Source organism: Coenobita brevimanus, chromosome 91, assembly GCF_032717465.1.
Source record: "Coenobita brevimanus isolate Jiangsu-jjx chromosome 91, ASM3271746v2, whole genome shotgun sequence".
NCBI lineage: Eukaryota > Metazoa > Arthropoda > Malacostraca > Decapoda > Coenobitidae > Coenobita > Coenobita brevimanus.
In genome coordinates this window covers 14,729,898-14,740,329 of record NC_137044.1, presented here as the reverse complement: position 1 = coordinate 14,740,329, position 10,432 = coordinate 14,729,898, and positions in this window count along the sequence as shown.

Below are 10,432 nucleotides of genomic sequence, written 5' to 3'. Positions count from 1 at the left end.
CTCTCTCTTGCCAAACGTCTAATCCCGTAGTTCACCTAAGACATCAACCCCTTTTGCGATTACCAGTTTTTAAAATAATTGTTTATCTTATTCTATTTTATTCTTTCCCACCCTACAACGATGTTTCTTACACAGCTTAACCCTTCAGTACGATGCCGTCTTTTCCTCTTACTTCAGCTATTATTTTTACTCTTATTTCTTCTTATTTTCCTCTTATTTTTGTTATCGGCGGGCTTATTCAGCAAAGGAGAGATAATTTTAACTAGAGGGGTCAGACATAGCCTTCAATAATCCCCCCAATACAGAGGCACTCCCCTAGGCTTAAGTTAAATTAGCGGTAGTGAGGCAAAAAATAAAGCAAATACATAAGGAGCATTTCTAACTACCATTATATATCCATTTTGTTTTTATTTATTTTTTTTAAACAGGACGTCTTAATATTGATCTAACTGGTATTCATATCTTCATTATTGACAAAAATTGTGTGCATATCAGAGGAAAATACTGATATGCTGTATCTAGTGTCTGTCGGTTTGTCTGTCTATCTATCTATTATCTTGGCATCTGTCTATCTATCTATCTATCGATCGCTAACCGTTTCTCTCTTCATATCTATCTAAATTTCTATCAATCTATTTGTCAGAGTCGGTCTGTCTGTGTCTGTCTATCCATATTTTTCTACCCTTCTATCAACCTATCTAGAAATTTAGCTGTCAATCTATTCATATCTATCTGCCTATCGGTCTATCTTCTATCTAGAAATTTAGCTGTCAGTCTATTCATATCTATCTGCCTATCGGTCTATCTGCTTGTCTTTATGTCTATTTCTCTTTCTCTACCGCACCTCTGCATCAACAGCAATTTCTACTTAGGCTAAGAGTCGACATAACAATTGTGCAATGTGCATGTCAGAGGGAAATGAAGGTAATTGGCAGGTGACTGAGTTGTTGTGGTGACTGGAGACACACACACACACACACACACACACACACACACACACACACACACACACACACACACACATACACGCACAGCAACATACCCATATACACAGAAACAGTGGAAATGCATACCGTACCTACATGTACACATATATAAACTTAGATTTTTCCTTACCCCTCTGTCTGTCTGTCTGTCTGTCTCTCTCTCTCTCTCTCTCTCTCTCTCTCTCTCTCTCTCTCTCTCTCTCTCTCTCTCTCTCTCTCTCTCTCTCACCAAGGAAATAACGTCATAACTCAGGTGCAAAAAGGACTGATGCGCACACCCCGTCCCTCATAATGCAGTCTCAACCAAAATCTATTCAGCATCGTTTTCCACAATAATCAAGTTTTCCCTGCCATTTCGTGCGGTATTTGGGATGCTCGTAAACTGAAAACTTTTTATGAAAATATCGCGAGGTGGGGGAAGGGGGAAGGGGAAGAGGGAAGGAGCAAGGGAAAGGGGGAAGGGGAGAGGAGGGTGGTGAACTGTGCAGGGCATGGTGGTAGGATGGGATGGGAGGAGGGAGTCATAAAGGTGAGAGAGAGAGAGAGAGAGAGAGAGAGAGAGAGAGAGATCCCCCAAAGGGCTTCTCAAGTAGACTCACAAAGAATACCTTATAAAGTTTACTGAAGCCTTCAAGTAAAATAGGAGGCTAGTTGGGAAGTACGCTTTTACCTTATGAAAAATAAGTGTGTGTGTGTGTGTGTGTGTGTGTGTGTGTGTGTGTGTGTGTGTGTGTGTGTGTGTGTGTGTGTGTGTGTGTGTGTGTGTGTGTGTGTGTGTGTGTGTGTTCTTACCTAATTGTTCTTACCTAACTGTATCTTTACAGGAATGAGTCAAGCTCGTACTGTCCCGTGTCTTAAACCATATTTATCGTACATATCCTTAAATTTGTGAATTGTTTTGGGACACACTATTTCATTCGGTAGTGCATTCCATTGATCAATTGCTCTGTTTGGGAAACTGAATTTCCTTACGTCTTTATCACCTCTCTTCTTATGCAGTTTTTTGCAGTGTCCTCTTGCTGATGCTTCTCCATATGTTAAGTAATCATTTATGTCTATTTTCTCCTTTCCTGATATGCACTTATATAGCATTATCATGTCACCTCTTTCCCTTCTCTCCTGTAAAGTTGGTAGATTCAGTTTATTTAGTCTTTCTTCGTAGCTTAGGTCCCTTAAGCTTTGTATCCATCTTGTAGCGGCCCTTTGAACTTTTTCAATCTTGTCTATGTGCTTTTTGAGATGAGGACTCCAGACTACTGATGCATATTCCAGGGTTGGTCTAATGAATGATGTTATTATCCTTCTTAGCATGTCTTCATTTATGTATGTGAATGCTATTCTCATATTTGCAAGCATTGTATACATGTTCCGTACCTTCTCGCAAATGTGGTCAGCTGGAGATAGTCTGTTATTGATAATCACACCTAGGTCTTTCTCTCTTTCTGATGTGTATAGGGTTTTATTTCCTAACTTATAATCCCAATCAGGTCTTTTTCCACTTTTACCAGACTTGATTACATGACGCTTGTCCACATTGAATTCCATTTGCCATGTGCTACTCCATTCATGAAGTTTATTTAATTCTTCTTATAGCTCTTTGCAACAGTCTGTGTTAGTAATTCTCCTTAGTATTTTTGCATCATCTGCAAACATATTCAGATAGCTCTCATTTCCAGTGTTACTGTTTATATCATTTATATACACTAAAAACATGATTGGTGCCAGCACTGAACCCTGTGGTACTCCACTAGTCACTTCTTTCCATGATGAGTAGTTTCCTCTTAGTACTGTCCTCATTTCTCTTTTTATGAGAAAGTCTTGCATCCAACAAAACAGTTTGCCTCGAATTCCTCCTTGATGGTACAGTTTCCATAAAAGTCTTTGGTGTGGTACTGTGTCAAAAGCTTTCTTGAAATCTAAATAGATACTGTCCACCCATCCTTCCCTTTCCTGTATTGTGTTTGTTACTCTGTCATAGTAGCTCAACAGATTAGTAACACATGATTTTCCTTTTCTGAAACCAAACTGTCTTTCTGTTATCATACTGTGTTCTTCTAGATGATTTACCCAAGCTTTTCTTATAAGTTTTTCTAATACCTTGCTTACAACACTGGTCAGTGATACTGGTCGGTAGTTGAGTGGATTTTGTCTATTTCCTTTCTTGAATAAGGGGACAATATTTGCTTTTTTCCAAATATCAGGTAGTTTACCTTGACTCAAGGATTTCTTGAAAATTATAAATAATGGTTTACTTAACTCCTTTGCACATTCTCGTAATACCCAACATGAAATTTCATCAGGACCACTTGCTTTTCCTCTGTCTAATCTACTTAACTCCTCCTGTATTACTTTTTCTGCTATTTGTATATCTGGTAGTATGTGTGGACATGCGTGTTCCACATAGTCCCTCTCAAAATTTTTTTCTTCTGTAAAAACTAATTGGAAATTTTTATTTAGTGCTTCACAAATATCTTTCTCTTGTGTATAAGTGATTCCCTCGTCCGTAATGGATTGTATTATATCTTTTACTTTGGTTTTGCTTCTGATATAGCTGTAAAACAGCTTTGGTTGATCACTACTTTTATTTATTATATCCTCCTCAAACTGTTTTTGGGTTTCCCTCCTTATTCTTGTATAGTCGTTTCTTGCCAGTTTGTAATTATTATACGCCCTTTCACTATTGTGTCTTTTGTATCTATTCCACAACAAATCTCTTCTTTCTTTTGATTTTTTACATTCTGTATTGAACCATTTCTGTATTTTCTTATCTGCTTCTTTGTGCTGTGGGATGTTCTTCTGGACTCCTATTCCATAAAATTCACAAAATTTTTTATATACAGCATTTAAATCTTGTCCTCTAAGCTCATTTTCCCAATCAACTTCTAAGAAATACTTCTTTAGGTCTTGATAATTTCCCTTTTCATAGTTTAGGCTCTTTTTGTAACTATCATTGCTGTTTACTATGTCATATGCTATCCTGAAGTTATAATTTAGTACTGCATGATCACTAGTGTGTGTGTGTGTGTGTGTGTGTGTGTGTGTGTGTGTGTGTGTGTGTGTGTGTGTGTGTGTGTGTGTGTGTGTGTGTCTCCCTCTCTCTCTCCCTCTCATGCGACGGCAGAGGGATACTGAAGTGATTATGGGCAGAAACTCAAGTTTGTGGGAGGGTATGAAATATTAGAGAGAGGGATAGATAGATAGATAGATAGATAGAGAGAGAGAGAGAGAGAGAGAGAGAGAGAGAGAGAGAGAGAGAGAGAGAGAGAGAGAGAGAGAGAGACCATTAACACCCAGCAAAAACCAGTCACCAGGTCACTCACGCAAATCTGGCTGGTGGAGGGAATAAGTCCATCATTGCTATTCCAAGCCTCGACCGCAACAGATCTGCTAATGGCCTCGCGAAAGGGGGTCCTAGCTCCCCTAAAGCCACCGATGCCCCCCTTTTTTTGGCCCCAATCCCCATTTTTCATGAAAGAGAGAGAGAGAGAGAGAGAGAGAGAGAGAGTGACATGTGATGCTAGTGTGTGTGGACGGGTTAAGGGCTACTGAGTTAGGATGGCCCAGATTATGGCATTGATTTATGGGGTACGGGTGGGTAGGTGGGTGGATGATCTGGTGGGGGAAATGTATGTTTGTGAGGTTGTTTGTGGGGGAAGAGGGGTGTGAGTGAGGGGTAGGGGTCTCTCTCTCTCTCTCTCTCTCTCTCATCCTAATTCATTTAAACACAACCCACAAAAACAGAGAAGGATAAAATTACCAAAAAACTTATCGTACGATCAGACATTAAAAATTTGGAAGTTGGTATAAAAATTAGTTAGACAGAAAGACAAAATGAAAATAAATAAATACATAAATCGTACCTGTTTCCAAGGAAAATTATATATATGGATTAAACTAACAGTAGGTGTTTTCCATGTTAAATAAAATGGCAACAAATTCAAAGAAAACCACGTCCTGTTTACTGAAAAAATAAAGAAATAAGAAAAAGGAAAATAACTCAAAATACTCATCTCAAAGAACGAATTAAAAGTAAACTGAAAAATAAAATAAAGAGGGTAAAGAAAATATCGCTGTGAGAAACCCGATAAGGTGAAATGCTCCCCAATATTGTAATCGCATCAAAAGTAGCCCAGACTTTTTTAATATTGAATAAAAACTTGGCTCCCTCTTTGCTGGCTAGTCAACCGTGAGCACATACACCTCTCTCTCTCTCTCTCTCTCTCTCTCTCTCTCTCTCTATCTATCTATCTATCTATCTATCTATCTATCTCTCTCTCTCTCTCTTTCTCCTTTATGCCATGTCTACCTCTTTCACCCATATTTATCATCCTTCCTTTTGTCTCTCTCAAACACTCCATTCTTCCTCTCCGTCTCTCCTTCTTTTCCCGACTCCATTCCGTTTCCTCTTCGCTCCCTCCTTTCCTCCCAACCTTCCCCAGTCCTCTCCTCCAGTCTGCAGAGCCACATTTCTCTCCCTCTTCTCCCTCGCTTTCTCCTGTCCTCTCTCCCTTCCTCCTTTTCTTCGTTCTCTTACTCATTCCTTCCTTGTTTCGTTCATTCCTTCAGTCCTCCACAATCTCTCTCTCTCTCTCTCTCTCTCTCTCTCTCTCTCTCTCTCTCTCTCTCTCTCTCTCTCTCTCTCTCTCTCTCTCTCACCTCGCCCCACTCCTATGCAGTCCACGCCAACCCACTCCTCTCCTTTGTCGCACCAAAATTTTGCGTCCCCGTTCCTTTCAATGCCTCGATTTCATTAGCTAAAGTTTTCCTCACTCCCAGGGGGAAAAAAGAAGAGCTAGAAAAAACACACGGAGCTAAAAACACATACACACACACACACACACACACACACAGGTAAGCAACAACTGTCACCTGCAAAAGCATATTCGGCATTGCAAGGCGTGGTTATTGCCCCACTATCGGGGAGTTTACGGTTCAGAGGAAATTTTACAGGAAGGTACGACGAGGAAATTTTTTAGAACGAGAGGGAAGTTGCGATTAGAGGGAAATTTTGTAGGATGAGAAATAAGTTATGATTAAGAGGGAAATTTTATAGGAAAGGAAGAAACATGGGACAACGATGGATGTGGGTGAACGGTGGCCTGTTTTCATTTGAGGAAACTGGGTCACTCCAATAGCTTTAATATTAAGTGGTGTGTGTGTGTGTGTGTGTGTGTGTGTGTGTGTGTGTGTGTGTGTGTGAGTAAACTCTATTTTCTCTCTCTCTCTCTCTCTCTCTCTCTCTCTCTCTCTCTCTCTCTCTCTCTCTCTGTTATAACGTCCCCTCAAGGCCTAAGTGAGTTGTCACCTTCCCCTCCTAAATGGTGTCATAACTGAATCTCTCTCTCTCTCTCTCTCTCTCTCTCTCTCTCTCTCTCTCTCTCTCTCTCTCTCTCTCTCTCTCTCTCTCTCTCTCTCTCTCTCTCTCTCTCTTTCTCTCTCACTTACTACTAGCACTTTGTTTCCCCTGTGCAGCGTTTATATTCATTACGCTCTCCCATGCTGCATATATTATCATCAGTCTCTCTCTCTCTCCCTCTCTCTCTCTCTCTCTCTCTCTCTCTCTCTCTCTCTCTCTCTCTAGCCTACCACTCTTGAGAGATATCAGTCTTGTCAGGAGTGAGTAGGTGAGACGACCAATGTTATCTCTTGTCACGCTCTCTCTCTCTCTCTCTCTCTCTCTCTCTCTCTCTCTCTCTCTCTCTCTCTCTCTCTCTCTCCAAGTACAAAGAAAATGCTATGTGCCAGGGGAGAGATTTATGTTTATTTGATTTGCATCACCAGCAAATATGAAGAAATGTGAGGTCTCTTAAGGGTAATAAATATACATCTACTCTCTCTCTCTCTCTCTCTCACGCCACGGTACCAGCGCGTTCTCTTATCTCTGGTGTGCTTGATAAATAAAAATACATAACAATACTCAAGCCTTATCAGTGCTTTGAATGATAGGTGTGTGTGTGTGTGTGTGTGTGTGTGTGTGTGTGTGTGTGTGTGTGTGTGTGTGTGTGTGTGTGTGTGTGTGTGTGTGTGTGTGTGTGTGTGCGCGCGTGTGCGTGCGTGTGCGTGCGCGCGCGCGCGCGCAACAGGAACGTAGAAAATACATAAGTACTGGACTTATCGCTTTATCGCTAGAGTACTTGTGTAACACAGTAAATTCTCTCTCTCTCTCTCTCTCTCTCTCTCTCTCTCTCTCTCTCTCTCTCTCTCTCTCTCTCTCTCTCTCTCTCTCTCTCTAAGTATAATTAGTAAAAAATTCAGTGTATTCACTCAAGGTACAGTATTTGTGATGGATATGTTTCTTAGATTTTTTTTTTTTTGTCAGTTTTCTTCCTCGTCCCTATATTTATCCATTTTTTTCCCTCACTGTGTCCCATCTCACATTCATCTATCACCTTCTCCGCCCCCCTTTTTTTTTTCTTCTTCCTCTCCTCTTACCTCAATTTTCAACTATTAGTCTCATTATTCCTCATGTCTGATTTCTCCTATTTTCCTACTCTTCCTCCTCCTTTTCTCACCTTCCTCCGTCTTTTCCTCCATCAATCATCCCCATCTTTTCCTCGTACTTCCTCTCTTACCTTCTTTTTCCCACTTTCTTCTAATTTTTCTGTCTATTTTGTTTCTGCTCCTCTCACTTCCTCATACTTTTTTCACTTTACTTATTCCATGTTTTATTTTTCTGCTTCCCCTCTCAGTTTTTCTTTTTTATCTCTCCCTGTCTTCTCATATTCCCAACCATGTTTTCCTCTTTTCACTACGTTTCCCCTCTCACCCTAGTCTCTCACTTTTTACCCATTTTTATTTTCCCCTCTTTTTTTCCTGCGTTTTCCTCCTCCCATTCTCTCACTTTTTACCCCCTCTTGTTTTTCCCCTCTTATTTTTTCCCTCTTTTCCCCTCTCACCTCCGTTGCCTTTCCCCACTCGGACTGGGACACAATATTAACGACCAGAAAACCTGTCTGTCACTCCATCACGCGTTTTGCTCTGAAGCCATCCATCTTGTTCCGTTCCCCTCCCTTCCCCTCTCCTCTCACCCCTTTCCAGCCCTTTTACCCTTTCTCTTCCCTCTTCCTACCCCTCTACTTCTACCTTCCTTCATCCCCACATACCCTCTATATCTTCTCTCTAACCATTCTGTTCCTCTCCTCCCCTCCTTTCTCCTCCCTTTTCCCTTCATATTCCTTCTCTCTAATCCCTCCCTTCCTTCTCATTTCTCTTCCCCCATTCAGTGACATTTTTCGAATCTATTCAATTAATTTTTCCTTTTCTAGCCACCTTCCACTTTGTTCCCCTCCTCACCCATTTCCGTTCCATTTCCCTTTCTGTTCCTTCCACTCCGTTATTTCCTTCCTCCCTTCCGTCTATCCTTCTCTTCCTCCCTCATTCTCCTATCCTTCATTCTGTTCCTATCCATTTTCCCCCTTCACACTGTACAATATCCATATACCTGACCTCTCTTACCCTATCCTCTGTTTCCTTCTCTCCTTCCTTTCATTTTTTCCCTTCTTCTCTCCTCCCTCCTCTTCATTTCATTCTTTCCCTTCTTCTCCCCTCTCTCCCCTTCCTTCCTCCTTTCCATCCATACCTTCTCTCCCATTCTTCTCTCCTTCTGTTGTTCCCTTTTCCCTCTTTTTGTCCCCCCATCCATCTCCGTCGCCTGTCCCGCTTTCCTCTTTGACATTTTCTTCTTTTCTTCCTCCCTTCGTTTCCTTCTCCCTCCTTCATACTCACTCTCTCTCTCTCTCTCTCTCTCTCTCTCTCTCTCTCTCTCTCTCTCTCCACACTCCCACTTCTCCCTCCCATCCCAACTCTCCCACGTTTTCCTCCCTCCCCCATCCTCCCCCTCCCCCACTACCCTCTCCCCTTACTTCCAACATTCCTCCCCCGTCTCCTCCCCCCTCCCTCTTACGACTAAGCCACCGTGGGATGCTGGTTTAAGGGATCTGGCTTGGGGAGTGGGTGGCATGGGGTTGTGTGCTGGACAGACAGGGTTAAGCCCGGGGAGAGAGAGAGAGAGAGAGAGACAGTGTGTGTGTGTGTGTGTGTGTGTGTGTGTGTGTGTGTGTGTGTGTGTGTGTGTGTGTGTGTGTGTGTGTGTGTGTGTGTGTGTGTGTGTGTGGAAAACACTCATAGAAATTAAAGAAATTAGTATGAATCTCCTCTCAGAAAACACAGACGATAGCTTCTCTGTTTTACCTCTATTACTGATAAGTCTCTCTCTCTCTCTCTCTCTCTCTCTGTTTCTTTCACACACACACACCAGTCAAATCGCCGGTTGTCTCTCATTACGGGAGATACAAATGTCCGCCAACTTGTGGACTTTATCTCTAGTCGGGTTGGCGGATAATAGGGCGTCTTGGGAAGGGGTCGTTACTGAGTAGGGACGAGGGTGATTTGTCTGGGGAGATGAGCAAGGGGAGTGGGGTGATGCGGGGTGAAGAGAGAGAGAGAGAGAGAGAGAAAATGACCATTGACCCGCACCACCTCCCAATCCTCATTAAGCATCCCGCCCATTTCTCTCTCTCTCTCTCTCTCTCTCTCTGTCCGATCGAGGGGCGGCCTAATTGATGGAGGAAGGCTGAGAGATGAATGGATGGACAGAGAGAGAGAGAGAGAGAGAGAGAGAGTTAGGTAGGAAGAAAGTCAGAATTACAGCATTAGACAGAGAGGAGGAGGAGAACAAAAGATGAACGGCTGCCTGATAAGCAGGTAGGTAGGTAGGTAGGCAGGAAAGGATGGAGGTAGGTAGGTAGATAGGAGAATGGATGATAGAGGGGGTTGATGCCAGACAGGGAGATGGATTGATGCAGGGAGGGAGAGAAGAAGAAGGTAGGTAGGGTGGGGGTAAGGTCTCTCCCTTCCTCTCCTCCCTCCATCGCACACACATACTCGTACACTCTTCTAGTCAGTCTCTCATTCTCCTGTTCATGTACTGTATATGCAGTCATACCTTTGGATATGATTTAGTAGTTAACATTCAAATTTCAAAATTATACGGAGAGCCTTTCCATATTTCGCGAAAATGACTCGTTACGTTTAAAAATTGACTCATTGCTAAAGCTGAATGGAACGTATTTTTTCTTCTTTTTTTGGCGAATCACAGTGAAAAATCCAAGTCCGCGAAATATCCAAAAGTGAAACATGCCTTCATCAAGAGCGTGTGAGTATGTGCTTGTTTGTATCACGTAAAACGAACAAGAGAAAGAAGATGAATGAGTGAACAGGGAAATGAATGAAGGAATGAAACCAAGAAGGAACGAAAAAGGAGTGGAGAAAGAAGAATGAAAGTGAAGCAAAAACGAAAAAGAAGGAAGGAAGAAAGTAAAGGAAAGAAGAGGGAAGAATGCAAAAGAAAGAAAGTAGGAATAATTTGTGGAACAAGAAAGCAACACAGAAAGACAAAGAAAAAAAGATAGAGAGACGAAATAATGTAGATAATAAGGAAATGATGG